Here is a 15,414-nt window from a genome sequence, read left to right as displayed (position 1 = left end):
AATACTTTCTGCACTCTTCTCCGGCTGCCTACACCCTTGCAGGGTGCTTCCCAGACAGGATGAAAGGCTCATACTTACCTGGCAGGGGCAATATCATGATCAAGAAGGTGGACCGCCCAAGGCGAGGCTCAGCCATTGCACTCAGGCTCTGCTGACCTTTGCGAATTCCCCAAATGTGGGAGTCTCGACTGCACAATTTCTGATAGTGGGGGACTGCGTTCGCGCTTTCCCCTGACAAATAATTCTGGTGGAAAAACAGTTGGAGAAATATTTGTAAGAGGTTTTCAGTGTCTCTTTGTTTGGTTGGTGGCCTGCATTAAAACCTCTAATGTTTGATCTTTCTCGCTAAGTAGAGCTGAACTACAATGTACGTCAGTTCCGTTTTATTCTTTGCATGTTGTTTTAAAATATCCTGGCGACTTGGCTACGTAGAGCTGAACTACAACGTACGTCTGTTCCGTTTTATTCTTTGCATGTTGTTTTAAAATATCTTGGCGACGTGGCTACGTAGAGCTGAACTACAATGTACGTCTGTTCCGTTTTATTCTTTGCATGTTGTTTTAAAATATCTTGGTGACATTATTTTGTTTAAGTACCTCTTTTTGTCAAGTAGAGCAGGGATTACACGGGTCTGTCAGTACCTAATAGCTAGGATTAGGGCTAGGCCTCAACATGATTGCAGCACCACTAATCCATGAGGCCTGTTGTGGGCTGAGCGACACATGTAGCCACAGCAAAAAGTGTGGCCCCGTCCCCTGTTCTGCAAGCTGCAGCCAGGACCTTCTCGTATCTTGTGCTGACTTAAAAGGGGAGTGGCCAGAGGTTATGCAAGGCCCCGTCCCAAGACTTTCTGCACCCTTCTCCGGCTGTCTACACCCTTGCAGGGTACTTCCCAGACAGGAAGAAAGGCTCATACTTACCTGGCAGGGGCAATACCATGATCAAGATGGTGGTTCGCCCAAGGCGAGGCTCAGCCATTGCACTCAGGCTGTGCTGACCTTTGCGAATTCCCCAAATGTGGGAATCTCGACTGCACAATTTCTGGTAGTGTGGGACTGCGTTCGCGCTTTCTCCTGACAAGTAACTCTGGTGGAAAAACAGTTGGAGCAATGTTTGTAAGAGATTTTTCAGTGTCTCTTTGTTTGGTTGGTAGCCTGCATTAAAACCTCTAATGTTTGATCTTTCTCGCTAAGTAGAGCTGAACTACAATGTACGTCAGTTCGGTTTTATTCTTTGCATGTTGTTTTAAAATATCCTGGCGACTTGGCTATGTAGAGCTGAACTACAATGTATGTCTGTTCCGTTTTATTCTTTGCATGTTGTTTTAAAATATCTTGGCGACTTGGCTACGTAGAGCTGAACTCCAATGTACGTCTGTTCCGTTTTATTCTTTGCATGTTGTTTTAAAATATCTTGGCGACATTATTTTGTTTGTTTAAGTACCTCTTTTTGTCAAGTAGAGCAGGGATTACACGGGTCCGTCAGTACCTAAGAGCTAGGATTAGGGCTAGGCCTCAACATGATTGCAGCACCACTAATCCATGAGGCCTGTTGTGGGCTGAGCGACACATGTAGCCACAGCAAAAAGTGTGGCCCAGTCCCCTGCTCTGCAAGCTGCAGCCAGGACCTTCTCGTATCTTGTGCTGACTTAAAAGGGGAGGGGCCAGAGGTTATGCAAGGCCCCGTCCCAAGACTTTCTGCACCCTTCTCCGGCTGTCTACACCCTTGCAGGGTACTTCCCAGACAGGAAGAAAGGCTCATACTTACCTGGCAGGGGCAATACCATGATCAAGAAGGTGGTTCGCCCAAGGCGAGGCTCAGCCATTGCACTTAGGCTGTGCTGACCTTTGCGAATTCCCCAAACGTGGGAATCTCGACTGCACAATTTCTGGTAGTGTGGGACTGCGTTCGCGCTTTCTCCTGACAAGTAACTCTGGTGGAAAAACAGTTGGAGCAATGTTTGTAAGAGATTTTTCAGTGTCTCTTTGTTTGGTTGGTGGCCTGCATTAAAACCTCTAATGTTTGATCTTTCTCGCTAAGTAGAGCTGAACTGAAATGTACGTCAGTTCGGTTTTATTCTTTGCATGTTGTTTTAAAATATCCTGGCGACTTGGCTATGTAGAGCTGAACTACAATGTACGTCTGTTCCGTTTTATTCTTTGCATGTTGTTTTAAAATATCTTGGCGACTTGGCTACGTAGAGCTGAACTCCAATGTACGTCTGTTCCGTTTTATTCTTTGCATGTTGTTTTAAAATATCTTGGCGACATTATTTTGTTTGTTTAAGTACCTCTTTTTGTCAAGTAGAGCAGGGATTACACCGGTCCGTCAGTACCTAATAGCTAGGATTAGGGCTAGGCCTCAACATGATTGCAGCACCACTAATCCATGAGGCCTGTTGTGGGCTGAGCGACACATGTAGCCACAGCAAAAAGTGTGGCCCCGTCCCCTGTTCTGCAAGCTGCAGCCAGGACCTTCTCGTATCTTGTGCTGACTTAAAAGGGGAGGGGCCAGAGGTTATGCAAGGCCCCGTCCCAAGACTTTCTGCACCCTTCTCCGGCTGTCTACACCCTTGCAGGGTACTTCCCAGACAGGAAGAAAGACTCATACTTACCTGGCAGGGGCAATACCATGATCAAGAAGGTGGTTCGCCCAAGGCGAGGCTCAGCCATTGCACTCAGGCTGTGCTGATCTTTGCGAATTCCCCAAATGTGGGAATCTCGACTGCACAATTTCTGATAGTGGGGGACTGCGTTCGCGCTTTCCCCTGACAAGTAATTCTGGTGGAAAAACAGTTGGAGCAATGTTTGTAGGAGATTTTTCAGTGTCTCTTTCTTTGGTTGGTGGCCTGCATTAAAACCTCTAATGTTTGATCTTTCTCGCTAAGTAGAGCTGAACTGAAATGTACGTCAGTTCGGTTTTATTCTTTGCATGTTGTTTTAAAATATCCTGGTGACTTGGCTATGTAGAGCTGAACTACAATGTACGTCTGTTCCGTTTTATTCTTTGCATGTTGTTTTAAAATATCTTGGCGACTTGGCTACGTAGAGCTGAACTCCAATGTACGTCTGTTCCGTTTTATTCTTTGCATGTTGTTTTAAAATATCTTGGCGACATTATTTTGTTTGTTTAAGTACCTCTTTTTGTCAAGTAGAGCAGGGATTACACCGGTCCGTCAGTACCTAATAGCTAGGATTAGGGCTAGGCCTCAACATGATTGCAGCACCACTAATCCATGAGGCCTGTTGTGGGCTGAGCGACACATGTAGCCACAGCAAAAAGTGTGGCCCCGTCCCCTGTTCTGCAAGCTGCAGCCAGGACCTTCTCGTATCTTGTGCTGACTTAAAAGGGGAGGGGCCAGAGGTTATGCAAGGCCCCGTCCCAAGACTTTCTGCACCCTTCTCCGGCTGTCTACACCCTTGCAGGGTACTTCCCAGACAGGAAGAAAGGCTCATACTTACCTGGCAGGGGCAATACCATGATCAAGATGGTGGTTCGCCCAAGGCGAGGCTCAGCCATTGCACTCAGGCTGTGTTGACCTTTGCGAATTCCCCAAATGGGGTAATCTCGACTGCACAATTTCTGATAGTGGGGGACTGCGTTCGCGCTTTCCCCTGACAAGTAACTCTGGTGGAAAAACAGTTGGAGCAATGTTTGTAAGAGATTTTTCAGTGTCTCTGTATTTGGTTGGTGGCCTGCATTAAAATCTCTAATGTTTGATCTTTCTCGCTAAGTAGAGCTGAACTACAATGTACGTCAGTTCGGTTTTATTCTATGCATGTTGTTTTAAAATATCCTGGCGACTTGGCTATGTAGAGCTGAACTACAATGTACGTCTGTTCCGTTTTATTCTTTGCATGTTGTTTTAAAATATCTTGGTGACTTGGCTACGTAGAGCTGGACTACAATGTACGTCTGTTCCGTTTTTTTTCTTTGCATGTTGTTTTAAAATATCTTGGCGACATTATTTTGTTTGTTTAAGTACCTCTTTTTGTCAAATAGAGCAGGGATTACACGGGTCCGTCAGTACCTAAGAGCTAGGATTAGGGCTAGGCCTCAACATGATTGCAGCACCACTAATCCATGAGGCCTGTTGTGGGCTGAGCGACACATGTAGCCACAGCAAAAAGTGTGGCCCCGTCCCCTGCTCTGCAAGCTGCAGCCAGGACCTTCTCGTATCTTGTGCTGACTTAAAAGGGGAGGGGCCAGAGGTTATGCAAGGCCCCGTCCCAAGACTTTCTGCACCCTTCTCCGGCTGTCTACACCCTTGCAGGGTACTTCCCAGACAGGAAGAAAGGCTCATACTTACCTGGCAGGGGCAATACCATGATCAAGATGGTGGTTCTCCCAAGGCGAGGCTCAGCCATTGCACTCAGGCTGTGTTGATCTTTGCGAATTCCCCAAATGTGGGAATCTCGACTGCACAATTTCTGATAGTGGGGGACTGCGTTCGCGCTTTCCCCTGACAAGTAACTCTGGTGGAAAAACAGTTGGAGCAATGTTTGTAAGAGATTTTTCAGTGTCTCTGTGTTTGGTTGGTGGCCTGCATTAAAACCTCTAATGTTTGATCTTTCTGGCTATGTAGAGCTGAACTACAATGTATGTCTGTTCCGTTTTATTCTTTGCATGTTGTTTTAAAATATCTTGGCGACTTGGCTACGTAGAGCTGAACTCCAATGTACGTCTGTTCCGTTTTATTCTTTGCATGTTTTTTTAAAATATCTTGGCGACTTGGCTACGTAGAGCTGAACTACAATATACGTCAGTTCCGTTTTATTCTTTGCATGTTGTTTTAAAATATCTTGGCGACTTGGCTACGTAGAGCTGAACTACAATGTACGTCATTTTCGTTTTATTCTTTGCATGTTGTTTTAAAATATCCTGGCGACTTGGCTATGTAGAGCTGAACTACAATGTATGTCTGTTCCGTTTTATTCTTTGCATGTTGTTTTAAAATATCTTGGCGACTTGGCTACGTAGAGCTGAACTCCAATGTACGTCTGTTCCGTTTTATTCTTTGCATGTTGTTTTAAAATATCTTGGCGACTTGGCTACGTAGAGCTGAACTACAATGTACGTCTGTTCCGTTTTATTCTTTGCATGTTGTTTTAAAATATCTTGGCGACATTATTTTGTTTGTTTAAGTACCTCTTTTTGTCAAGTAGAGCAGGGATTACACGGGTCCGTCAGTACCTAATAGCTAGGATTAGGGCTAGGCCTCAACATGATTGCAGCACCACTAATCCATGAGGCCTGTTGTGGGCTGAGCGACACATGTAGCCACAGCAAAAAGTGTGGCCCCGTCCCCTGTTCTGCAAGCTGCAGCCAGGACCTTCTCGTATCTTGTGCTGACTTAAAAGGGGAGTGGCCAGAGGTTATGCAAGGCCCCGTCCTAATACTTTCTGCACCCTTCTCCGGCTGCCTACACCCTTGCAGGGTACTTCCCAGACAGGAAGAAAGGCTTATACTTACCTGGCAGGGGCAATACCATGATCAAGAAGGTGGTTCGCCCAAGGCGAGGCTCAGCCATTGCACTTAGGCTGTGCTGACCTTTGCGAATTCCCCAAATGTGGGAATCTCGACTGCACAATTTCTGGTAGTGGGGGACTGCGTTCGCGCTTTCCCCTGACAAGTGACTCTGGTGGAAAAACAGTTGGAGCAATGTTTGTAAGAGATTTTTCAGTGTCTCTTTGTTTGGTTGGTAGCCTGCATTAAAACCTCTAATGTTTGATCTTTCTCGCTAAGTAGAGCTGAACTACAATGTACGTCAGTTCGGTTTTATTCTTTGCATGTTGTTTTAAAATATCCTGGCGACTTGGCTATGTAGAGCTGAACTACAATGTACGTCTGTTCCGTTTTATTCTTTGCATGTTGTTTTAAAATATCTTGGCGACTTGGCTACGTAGAGCTGAACTCCAATGTACGTCTGTTCCGTTTTATTCTTTGCATGTTGTTTTAAAATATCTTGGCGACATTATTTTGTTTGTTTAAGTACCTCTTTTTGTCAAATAGAGCAGGGATTACACGGGTCCGTCAGTACCTAAGAGCTAGGATTAGGGCTAGGCCTCAACATGATTGCAGCACCACTAATCCATGAGGCCTGTTGTGGGCTGAGCGACACATGTAGCCACAGCAAAAAGTGTGGCCCCGTCCCCTGCTCTGCAAGCTGCAGCCAGGACCTTCTCGTATCTTGTGCTGACTTAAAAGGGGAGGGGCCAGAGGTTATGCAAGGCCCCGTCCCAAGACTTTCTGCACCCTTCTCCGGCTGTCTACACCCTTGCAGGGTACTTCCCAGACAGGAAGAAAGGCTCATACTTACCTGGCAGGGGCAATACCATGATCAAGAAGGTGGTTCGCCCAAGGCGAGGCTCAGCCATTGCACTTAGGCTGTGCTGACCTTTGCGAATTCCCCAAACGTGGGAATCTCGACTGCACAATTTCTGGTAGTGGGGGACTGCGTTCGCGCTTTCCCCTGACAAGTAACTCTGGTGGAAAAACAGTTGGAGCAATGTTTGTAAGAGATTTTTCAGTGTCTCTTTGTTTGGTTGGTGGCCTGCATTAAAACCTCTAATGTTTGATCTTTCTCGCTAAGTAGAGCTGAACTGAAATGTACGTCAGTTCGGTTTTATTCTTTGCATGTTGTTTTAAAATATCCTGGCGACTTGGCTATGTAGAGCTGAACTACAATGTACGTCTGTTCCGTTTTATTCTTTGCATGTTGTTTTAAAATATCTTGGCGACTTGGCTACGTAGAGCTGAACTCCAATGTACGTCTGTTCCGTTTTATTCTTTGCATGTTGTTTTAAAATATCTTGGCGACATTATTTTGTTTGTTTAAGTACCTCTTTTTGTCAAGTAGAGCAGGGATTACACCGGTCCGTCAGTACCTAATAGCTAGGATTAGGGCTAGGCCTCAACATGATTGCAGCACCACTAATCCATGAGGCCTGTTGTGGGCTGAGCGACACATGTAGCCACAGCAAAAAGTGTGGCCCCGTCCCCTGTTCTGCAAGCTGCAGCCAGGACCTTCTCGTATCTTGTGCTGACTTAAAAGGGGAGGGGCCAGAGGTTATGCAAGGCCCCGTCCCAAGACTTTCTGCACCCTTCTCCGGCTGTCTACACCCTTGCAGGGTACTTCCCAGACAGGAAGAAAGACTCATACTTACCTGGCAGGGGCAATACCATGATCAAGAAGGTGGTTCGCCCAAGGCGAGGCTCAGCCATTGCACTCAGGCTGTGCTGATCTTTGCGAATTCCCCAAATGTGGGAATCTCGACTGCACAATTTCTGATAGTGGGGGACTGCGTTCGCGCTTTCCCCTGACAAGTAATTCTGGTGGAAAAACAGTTGGAGCAATGTTTGTAGGAGATTTTTCAGTGTCTCTTTCTTTGGTTGGTGGCCTGCATTAAAACCTCTAATGTTTGATCTTTCTCGCTAAGTAGAGCTGAACTGAAATGTACGTCAGTTCGGTTTTATTCTTTGCATGTTGTTTTAAAATATCCTGGCGACTTGGCTATGTAGAGCTGAACTACAATGTACGTCTGTTCCGTTTTATTCTTTGCATGTTGTTTTAAAATATCTTGGTGACTTGGCTACGTAGAGCTGGACTACAATGTACGTCTGTTCCGTTTTTTTTCTTTGCATGTTGTTTTAAAATATCTTGGCGACATTATTTTGTTTGTTTAAGTACCTCTTTTTGTCAAATAGAGCAGGGATTACACGGGTCCGTCAGTACCTAAGAGCTAGGATTAGGGCTAGGCCTCAACATGATTGCAGCACCACTAATCCATGAGGCCTGTTGTGGGCTGAGCGACACATGTAGCCACAGCAAAAAGTGTGGCCCCGTCCCCTGCTCTGCAAGCTGCAGCCAGGACCTTCTCGTATCTTGTGCTGACTTAAAAGGGGAGGGGCCAGAGGTTATGCAAGGCCCCGTCCCAAGACTTTCTGCACCCTTCTCCGGCTGTCTACACCCTTGCAGGGTACTTCCCAGACAGGAAGAAAGGCTCATACTTACCTGGCAGGGGCAATACCATGATCAAGATGGTGGTTCTCCCAAGGCGAGGCTCAGCCATTGCACTCAGGCTGTGTTGATCTTTGCGAATTCCCCAAATGTGGGAATCTCGACTGCACAATTTCTGATAGTGGGGGACTGCGTTCGCGCTTTCCCCTGACAAGTAACTCTGGTGGAAAAACAGTTGGAGCAATGTTTGTAAGAGATTTTTCAGTGTCTCTGTGTTTGGTTGGTGGCCTGCATTAAAACCTCTAATGTTTGATCTTTCTGGCTATGTAGAGCTGAACTACAATGTATGTCTGTTCCGTTTTATTCTTTGCATGTTGTTTTAAAATATCTTGGCGACTTGGCTACGTAGAGCTGAACTCCAATGTACGTCTGTTCCGTTTTATTCTTTGCATGTTTTTTTAAAATATCTTGGCGACTTGGCTACGTAGAGCTGAACTACAATATACGTCAGTTCCGTTTTATTCTTTGCATGTTGTTTTAAAATATCTTGGCGACTTGGCTACGTAGAGCTGAACTACAATGTACGTCATTTTCGTTTTATTCTTTGCATGTTGTTTTAAAATATCCTGGCGACTTGGCTATGTAGAGCTGAACTACAATGTATGTCTGTTCCGTTTTATTCTTTGCATGTTGTTTTAAAATATCTTGGCGACTTGGCTACGTAGAGCTGAACTCCAATGTACGTCTGTTCCGTTTTATTCTTTGCATGTTGTTTTAAAATATCTTGGCGACTTGGCTACGTAGAGCTGAACTACAATGTACGTCTGTTCCGTTTTATTCTTTGCATGTTGTTTTAAAATATATTGGCGACATTATTTTGTTTGTTTAAGTACCTCTTTTTGTCAAGTAGAGCAGGGATTACACGGGTCCGTCAGTACCTAATAGCTAGGATTAGGGCTAGGCCTCAACATGATTGCAGCACCACTAATCCATGAGGCCTGTTGTGGGCTGAGCGACACATGTAGCCACAGCAAAAAGTGTGGCCCCGTCCCCTGTTCTGCAAGCTGCAGCCAGGACCTTCTCGTATCTTGTGCTGACTTAAAAGGGGAGTGGCCAGAGGTTATGCAAGGCCCCGTCCTAATACTTTCTGCACCCTTCTCCGGCTGCCTACACCCTTGCAGGGTACTTCCCAGACAGGAAGAAAGGCTTATACTTACCTGGCAGGGGCAATACCATGATCAAGAAGGTGGTTCGCCCAAGGCGAGGCTCAGCCATTGCACTTAGGCTGTGCTGACCTTTGCGAATTCCCCAAATGTGGGAATCTCGACTGCACAATTTCTGGTAGTGGGGGACTGCGTTCGCGCTTTCCCCTGACAAGTAACTCTGGTGGAAAAACAGTTGGAGCAATGTTTGTAAGAGATTTTTCAGTGTCTCTTTGTTTGGTTGGTAGCCTGCATTAAAACCTCTAATGTTTGATCTTTCTCGCTAAGTAGAGCTGAACTACAATGTACGTCAGTTCGGTTTTATTCTTTGCATGTTGTTTTAAAATATCCTGGCGACTTGGCTATGTAGAGCTGAACTACAATGTACGTCTGTTCCGTTTTATTCTTTGCATGTTGTTTTAAAATATCTTGGCGACTTGGCTACGTAGAGCTGAACTCCAATGTACGTCTGTTCCGTTTTATTCTTTGCATGTTGTTTTAAAATATCTTGGCGACATTATTTTGTTTGTTTAAGTACCTCTTTTTGTCAAATAGAGCAGGGATTACACGGGTCCGTCAGTACCTAAGAGCTAGGATTAGGGCTAGGCCTCAACATGATTGCAGCACCACTAATCCATGAGGCCTGTTGTGGGCTGAGCGACACATGTAGCCACAGCAAAAAGTGTGGCCCCGTCCCCTGCTCTGCAAGCTGCAGCCAGGACCTTCTCGTATCTTGTGCTGACTTAAAAGGGGAGGGGCCAGAGGTTATGCAAGGCCCCGTCCCAAGACTTTCTGCACCCTTCTCCGGCTGTCTACACCCTTGCAGGGTACTTCCCAGACAGGAAGAAAGGCTCATACTTACCTGGCAGGGGCAATACCATGATCAAGAAGGTGGTTCGCCCAAGGCGAGGCTCAGCCATTGCACTTAGGCTGTGCTGACCTTTGCGAATTCCCCAAACGTGGGAATCTCGACTGCACAATTTCTGGTAGTGGGGGACTGCGTTCGCGCTTTCCCCTGACAAGTAACTCTGGTGGAAAAACAGTTGGAGCAATGTTTGTAAGAGATTTTTCAGTGTCTCTTTGTTTGGTTGGTGGCCTGCATTAAAACCTCTAATGTTTGATCTTTCTCGCTAAGTAGAGCTGAACTACAATGTACGTCAGTTCGGTTTTATTCTTTGCATGTTGTTTTAAAATATCCTGGCGACTTGGCTATGTAGAGCTGAACTACAATGTATGTCTGTTCCGTTTTATTCTTTGCATGTTGTTTTAAAATATCTTGGCGACTTGGCTACGTAGAGCTGAACTCCAATGTACGTCTGTTCCGTTTTATTCTTTGCATGTTGTTTTAAAATATCTTGGCGACATTATTTTGTTTGTTTAAGTACCTCTTTTTGTCAAGTAGAGCAGGGATTACACGGGTCCGTCAGTACCTAAGAGCTAGGATTAGGGCTAGGCCTCAACATGATTGCAGCACCACTAATCCATGAGGCCTGTTGTGGGCTGAGCGACACATGTAGCCACAGCAAAAAGTGTGGCCCAGTCCCCTGCTCTGCAAGCTGCAGCCAGGACCTTCTCGTATCTTGTGCTGACTTAAAAGGGGAGGGGCCAGAGGTTATGCAAGGCCCCGTCCCAAGACTTTCTGCACCCTTCTCCGGCTGTCTACACCCTTGCAGGGTACTTCCCAGACAGGAAGAAAGGCTCATACTTACCTGGCAGGGGCAATACCATGATCAAGAAGGTGGTTCGCCCAAGGCGAGGCTCAGCCATTGCACTTAGGCTGTGCTGACCTTTGCGAATTCCCCAAACGTGGGAATCTCGACTGCACAATTTCTGGTAGTGTGGGACTGCGTTCGCGCTTTCTCCTGACAAGTAACTCTGGTGGAAAAACAGTTGGAGCAATGTTTGTAAGAGATTTTTCAGTGTCTCTTTGTTTGGTTGGTGGCCTGCATTAAAACCTCTAATGTTTGATCTTTCTCGCTAAGTAGAGCTGAACTGAAATGTACGTCAGTTCGGTTTTATTCTTTGCATGTTGTTTTAAAATATCCTGGCGACTTGGCTATGTAGAGCTGAACTACAATGTACGTCTGTTCCGTTTTATTCTTTGCATGTTGTTTTAAAATATCTTGGCGACTTGGCTACGTAGAGCTGAACTCCAATGTACGTCTGTTCCGTTTTATTCTTTGCATGTTGTTTTAAAATATCTTGGCGACATTATTTTGTTTGTTTAAGTACCTCTTTTTGTCAAGTAGAGCAGGGATTACACCGGTCCGTCAGTACCTAATAGCTAGGATTAGGGCTAGGCCTCAACATGATTGCAGCACCACTAATCCATGAGGCCTGTTGTGGGCTGAGCGACACATGTAGCCACAGCAAAAAGTGTGGCCCCGTCCCCTGTTCTGCAAGCTGCAGCCAGGACCTTCTCGTATCTTGTGCTGACTTAAAAGGGGAGGGGCCAGAGGTTATGCAAGGCCCCGTCCCAAGACTTTCTGCACCCTTCTCCGGCTGTCTACACCCTTGCAGGGTACTTCCCAGACAGGAAGAAAGACTCATACTTACCTGGCAGGGGCAATACCATGATCAAGAAGGTGGTTCGCCCAAGGCGAGGCTCAGCCATTGCACTCAGGCTGTGCTGATCTTTGCGAATTCCCCAAATGTGGGAATCTCGACTGCACAATTTCTGATAGTGGGGGACTGCGTTCGCGCTTTCCCCTGACAAGTAATTCTGGTGGAAAAACAGTTGGAGCAATGTTTGTAGGAGATTTTTCAGTGTCTCTTTCTTTGGTTGGTGGCCTGCATTAAAACCTCTAATGTTTGATCTTTCTCGCTAAGTAGAGCTGAACTGAAATGTACGTCAGTTCGGTTTTATTCTTTGCATGTTGTTTTAAAATATCCTGGTGACTTGGCTATGTAGAGCTGAACTACAATGTACGTCTGTTCCGTTTTATTCTTTGCATGTTGTTTTAAAATATCTTGGCGACTTGGCTACGTAGAGCTGAACTCCAATGTACGTCTGTTCCGTTTTATTCTTTGCATGTTGTTTTAAAATATCTTGGCGACATTATTTTGTTTGTTTAAGTACCTCTTTTTGTCAAGTAGAGCAGGGATTACACCGGTCCGTCAGTACCTAATAGCTAGGATTAGGGCTAGGCCTCAACATGATTGCAGCACCACTAATCCATGAGGCCTGTTGTGGGCTGAGCGACACATGTAGCCACAGCAAAAAGTGTGGCCCCGTCCCCTGTTCTGCAAGCTGCAGCCAGGACCTTCTCGTATCTTGTGCTGACTTAAAAGGGGAGGGGCCAGAGGTTATGCAAGGCCCCGTCCCAAGACTTTCTGCACCCTTCTCCGGCTGTCTACACCCTTGCAGGGTACTTCCCAGACAGGAAGAAAGGCTCATACTTACCTGGCAGGGGCAATACCATGATCAAGATGGTGGTTTGCCCAAGGCGAGGCTCAGCCATTGCACTCAGGCTGTGTTGACCTTTGCGAATTCCCCAAATGGGGTAATCTCGACTGCACAATTTCTGATAGTGGGGGACTGCGTTCGCGCTTTCCCCTGACAAGTAACTCTGGTGGAAAAACAGTTGGAGCAATGTTTGTAAGAGATTTTTCAGTGTCTCTGTATTTGGTTGGTGGCCTGCATTAAAACCTCTAATGTTTGATCTTTCTCGCTAAGTAGAGCTGAACTACAATGTACGTCAGTTCGGTTTTATTCTATGCATGTTGTTTTAAAATATCCTGGCGACTTGGCTATGTAGAGCTGAACTACAATGTACGTCTGTTCCGTTTTATTCTTTGCATGTTGTTTTAAAATATCTTGGTGACTTGGCTACGTAGAGCTGGACTACAATGTACGTCTGTTCCGTTTTTTTTCTTTGCATGTTGTTTTAAAATATCTTGGCGACATTATTTTGTTTGTTTAAGTACCTCTTTTTGTCAAATAGAGCAGGGATTACACGGGTCCGTCAGTACCTAAGAGCTAGGATTAGGGCTAGGCCTCAACATGATTGCAGCACCACTAATCCATGAGGCCTGTTGTGGGCTGAGCGACACATGTAGCCACAGCAAAAAGTGTGGCCCCGTCCCCTGCTCTGCAAGCTGCAGCCAGGACCTTCTCGTATCTTGTGCTGACTTAAAAGGGGAGGGGCCAGAGGTTATGCAAGGCCCCGTCCCAAGACTTTCTGCACCCTTCTCCGGCTGTCTACACCCTTGCAGGGTACTTCCCAGACAGGAAGAAAGGCTCATACTTACCTGGCAGGGGCAATACCATGATCAAGATGGTGGTTCTCCCAAAGCGAGGCTCAGCCATTGCACTCAGGCTGTGTTGATCTTTGCGAATTCCCCAAATGTGGGAATCTCGACTGCACAATTTCTGATAGTGGGGGACTGCGTTCGCGCTTTCCCCTGACAAGTAACTCTGGTGGAAAAACAGTTGGAGCAATGTTTGTAAGAGATTTTTCAGTGTCTCTGTGTTTGGTTGGTGGCCTGCATTAAAACCTCTAATGTTTGATCTTTCTGGCTATGTAGAGCTGAACTACAATGTATGTCTGTTCCGTTTTATTCTTTGCATGTTGTTTTAAAATATCTTGGCGACTTGGCTACGTAGAGCTGAACTCCAATGTACGTCTGTTCCGTTTTATTCTTTGCATGTTTTTTTAAAATATCTTGGCGACTTGGCTACGTAGAGCTGAACTACAATATACGTCAGTTCCGTTTTATTCTTTGCATGTTGTTTTAAAATATCTTGGCGACTTGGCTACGTAGAGCTGAACTACAATGTACGTCATTTTCGTTTTATTCTTTGCATGTTGTTTTAAAATATCCTGGCGACTTGGCTATGTAGAGCTGAACTACAATGTATGCCTGTTCCGTTTTATTCTTTGCATGTTGTTTTAAAATATCTTGGCGACTTGGCTACGTAGAGCTGAACTCCAATGTACGTCTGTTCCGTTTTATTCTTTGCATGTTGTTTTAAAATATCTTGGCGACTTGGCTACGTAGAGCTGAACTACAATGTACGTCTGTTCCGTTTTATTCTTTGCATGTTGTTTTAAAATATCTTGGCGACATTATTTTGTTTGTTTAAGTACCTCTTTTTGTCAAGTAGAGCAGGGATTACACTGGTCCGTCAGTACCTAATAGCTAGGATTAGGGCTAGGCCTCAACATGATTGCAGCACCACTAATCCATGAGGCCTGTTGTGGGCTGAGCGACACATGTAGCCACAGCAAAAAGTGTGGCCCCGTCCCCTGTTCTGCAAGCTGCAGCCAGGACCTTCTCGTATCTTGTGCTGACTTAAAAGGGGAGTGGCCAGAGGTTATGCAAGGCCCCGTCCTAATACTTTCTGCACCCTTCTCCGGCTGCCTACACCCTTGCAGGGTACTTCCCAGACAGGAAGAAAGGCTCATACTTACCTGGCAGGGGCAATACCATGATCAAGAAGGTGGTTCGCCCAAGGCGAGGCTCAGCCATTGCACTTAGGCTGTGCTGACCTTTGCGAATTCCCCAAACGTGGGAATCTCGACTGCACAATTTCTGGTAGTGGGGGACTGCGTTCGCGCTTTCCCCTGACAAGTAACTTTGGTGGAAAAACAGTTGGAGCAATGTTTGTAAGAGATTTTACAGTGTCTCTTTGTTTGGTTGGTGGCCTGCATTAAAACCTCTAATGTTTGATCTTTCTCGCTAAGTAGAGCTGAACTGCAATGTACGTCAGTTCGGTTTTATTCTTTGCATGTTGTTTTAAAATATCCTGGCGACTTGGCTACGTAGAGCTGAACTACAATGTACGTCTGTTCCGTTTTATTCTTTTCATGTTGTTTTAAAATATCTTGGCGACTTGGCTACGTAGAGCTGAACTACAATGTATGTCTGTTCCGTTTTATTCTTTGCATGTTGTTTTAAAATATCTTGGCTACGTAGAGCTGAACTCCAATGTACGTCTGTTCCGTTTTATTCTTTGCATGTTGTTTTAAAATATCTTGGCGACATTATTTTGTTTGTTTAAGTACCTCTTTTTGTCAAGAAGTGCAGGGATTACACGGGTCCGTCAATACCTAAGAGCTAGGATTAGGGCTAGGCCTCAACATGATTGCAGCACCACTAATCCTTGAGGCCTGTTGTGGGCTGAGCGACACATGTAGCCACAGCAAAAAGTGTGGCCCCGTCCCCTGCTCTGCAAGCTGCAGCCAGGACCTTCTCGTATCTTGTGCTGACTTAAAAGGGGAGGCGCCAGAGGTTATGCAAGGCCCCGTC

The 15,414-nt window shown here is 45.7% G+C and overlaps 17 non-coding genes across 17 annotated transcripts; all 17 read left to right on the top strand.

Moving 5' to 3' along the window:
• The first annotated feature begins 70 nt into the window (after positions 1 to 70).
• On the top strand, positions 71 to 234 carry LOC128616183 (U1 spliceosomal RNA). The gene has a single exon (XR_008387376.1). It is a non-coding gene; the product is annotated as a U1 spliceosomal RNA (small nuclear RNA).
• A 678-nt stretch (positions 235 to 912) lies between these two features.
• LOC128616139 (U1 spliceosomal RNA) lies at positions 913 to 1,076 on the top strand. The gene has a single exon (XR_008387363.1). It is a non-coding gene; the product is annotated as a U1 spliceosomal RNA (small nuclear RNA).
• Positions 1,077 to 1,759: 683 nt separating this feature from the next.
• LOC128616060 (U1 spliceosomal RNA) lies at positions 1,760 to 1,923 on the top strand. The gene has a single exon (XR_008387344.1). It is a non-coding gene; the product is annotated as a U1 spliceosomal RNA (small nuclear RNA).
• Positions 1,924 to 2,606: 683 nt separating this feature from the next.
• LOC128616316 (U1 spliceosomal RNA) lies at positions 2,607 to 2,770 on the top strand. The gene has a single exon (XR_008387409.1). It is a non-coding gene; the product is annotated as a U1 spliceosomal RNA (small nuclear RNA).
• Positions 2,771 to 3,453: 683 nt separating this feature from the next.
• LOC128616085 (U1 spliceosomal RNA) lies at positions 3,454 to 3,617 on the top strand. Its single transcript, XR_008387351.1, has one exon. It is a non-coding gene; the product is annotated as a U1 spliceosomal RNA (small nuclear RNA).
• Positions 3,618 to 4,301: 684 nt separating this feature from the next.
• On the top strand, positions 4,302 to 4,465 carry LOC128616155 (U1 spliceosomal RNA). The gene has a single exon (XR_008387367.1). It is a non-coding gene; the product is annotated as a U1 spliceosomal RNA (small nuclear RNA).
• Positions 4,466 to 5,464: 999 nt separating this feature from the next.
• Positions 5,465 to 5,628, top strand: LOC128616256 (U1 spliceosomal RNA). Its single transcript, XR_008387398.1, has one exon. It is a non-coding gene; the product is annotated as a U1 spliceosomal RNA (small nuclear RNA).
• Positions 5,629 to 6,311: 683 nt separating this feature from the next.
• Positions 6,312 to 6,475, top strand: LOC128616281 (U1 spliceosomal RNA). Its single transcript, XR_008387402.1, has one exon. It is a non-coding gene; the product is annotated as a U1 spliceosomal RNA (small nuclear RNA).
• A 683-nt stretch (positions 6,476 to 7,158) lies between these two features.
• On the top strand, positions 7,159 to 7,322 carry LOC128616312 (U1 spliceosomal RNA). Its single transcript, XR_008387408.1, has one exon. It is a non-coding gene; the product is annotated as a U1 spliceosomal RNA (small nuclear RNA).
• Positions 7,323 to 8,006: 684 nt separating this feature from the next.
• LOC128616149 (U1 spliceosomal RNA) lies at positions 8,007 to 8,170 on the top strand. The gene has a single exon (XR_008387365.1). It is a non-coding gene; the product is annotated as a U1 spliceosomal RNA (small nuclear RNA).
• Positions 8,171 to 9,169: 999 nt separating this feature from the next.
• Positions 9,170 to 9,333, top strand: LOC128616249 (U1 spliceosomal RNA). The gene has a single exon (XR_008387396.1). It is a non-coding gene; the product is annotated as a U1 spliceosomal RNA (small nuclear RNA).
• A 683-nt stretch (positions 9,334 to 10,016) lies between these two features.
• On the top strand, positions 10,017 to 10,180 carry LOC128616274 (U1 spliceosomal RNA). Its single transcript, XR_008387401.1, has one exon. It is a non-coding gene; the product is annotated as a U1 spliceosomal RNA (small nuclear RNA).
• A 683-nt stretch (positions 10,181 to 10,863) lies between these two features.
• On the top strand, positions 10,864 to 11,027 carry LOC128616057 (U1 spliceosomal RNA). The gene has a single exon (XR_008387343.1). It is a non-coding gene; the product is annotated as a U1 spliceosomal RNA (small nuclear RNA).
• A 683-nt stretch (positions 11,028 to 11,710) lies between these two features.
• Positions 11,711 to 11,874, top strand: LOC128616311 (U1 spliceosomal RNA). Its single transcript, XR_008387407.1, has one exon. It is a non-coding gene; the product is annotated as a U1 spliceosomal RNA (small nuclear RNA).
• A 683-nt stretch (positions 11,875 to 12,557) lies between these two features.
• LOC128616333 (U1 spliceosomal RNA) lies at positions 12,558 to 12,721 on the top strand. The gene has a single exon (XR_008387414.1). It is a non-coding gene; the product is annotated as a U1 spliceosomal RNA (small nuclear RNA).
• Positions 12,722 to 13,405: 684 nt separating this feature from the next.
• Positions 13,406 to 13,569, top strand: LOC128616123 (U1 spliceosomal RNA). The gene has a single exon (XR_008387359.1). It is a non-coding gene; the product is annotated as a U1 spliceosomal RNA (small nuclear RNA).
• Positions 13,570 to 14,568: 999 nt separating this feature from the next.
• On the top strand, positions 14,569 to 14,732 carry LOC128616267 (U1 spliceosomal RNA). Its single transcript, XR_008387400.1, has one exon. It is a non-coding gene; the product is annotated as a U1 spliceosomal RNA (small nuclear RNA).
• Positions 14,733 to 15,414: the final 682 nt, after the last annotated feature.

Source organism: Ictalurus furcatus, chromosome 1, assembly GCF_023375685.1.
Source record: "Ictalurus furcatus strain D&B chromosome 1, Billie_1.0, whole genome shotgun sequence".
Classification (NCBI taxonomy): Eukaryota; Metazoa; Chordata; class Actinopteri; order Siluriformes; family Ictaluridae; genus Ictalurus; species Ictalurus furcatus.
This window is presented reverse-complemented; position numbering and strand designations above follow the sequence as displayed.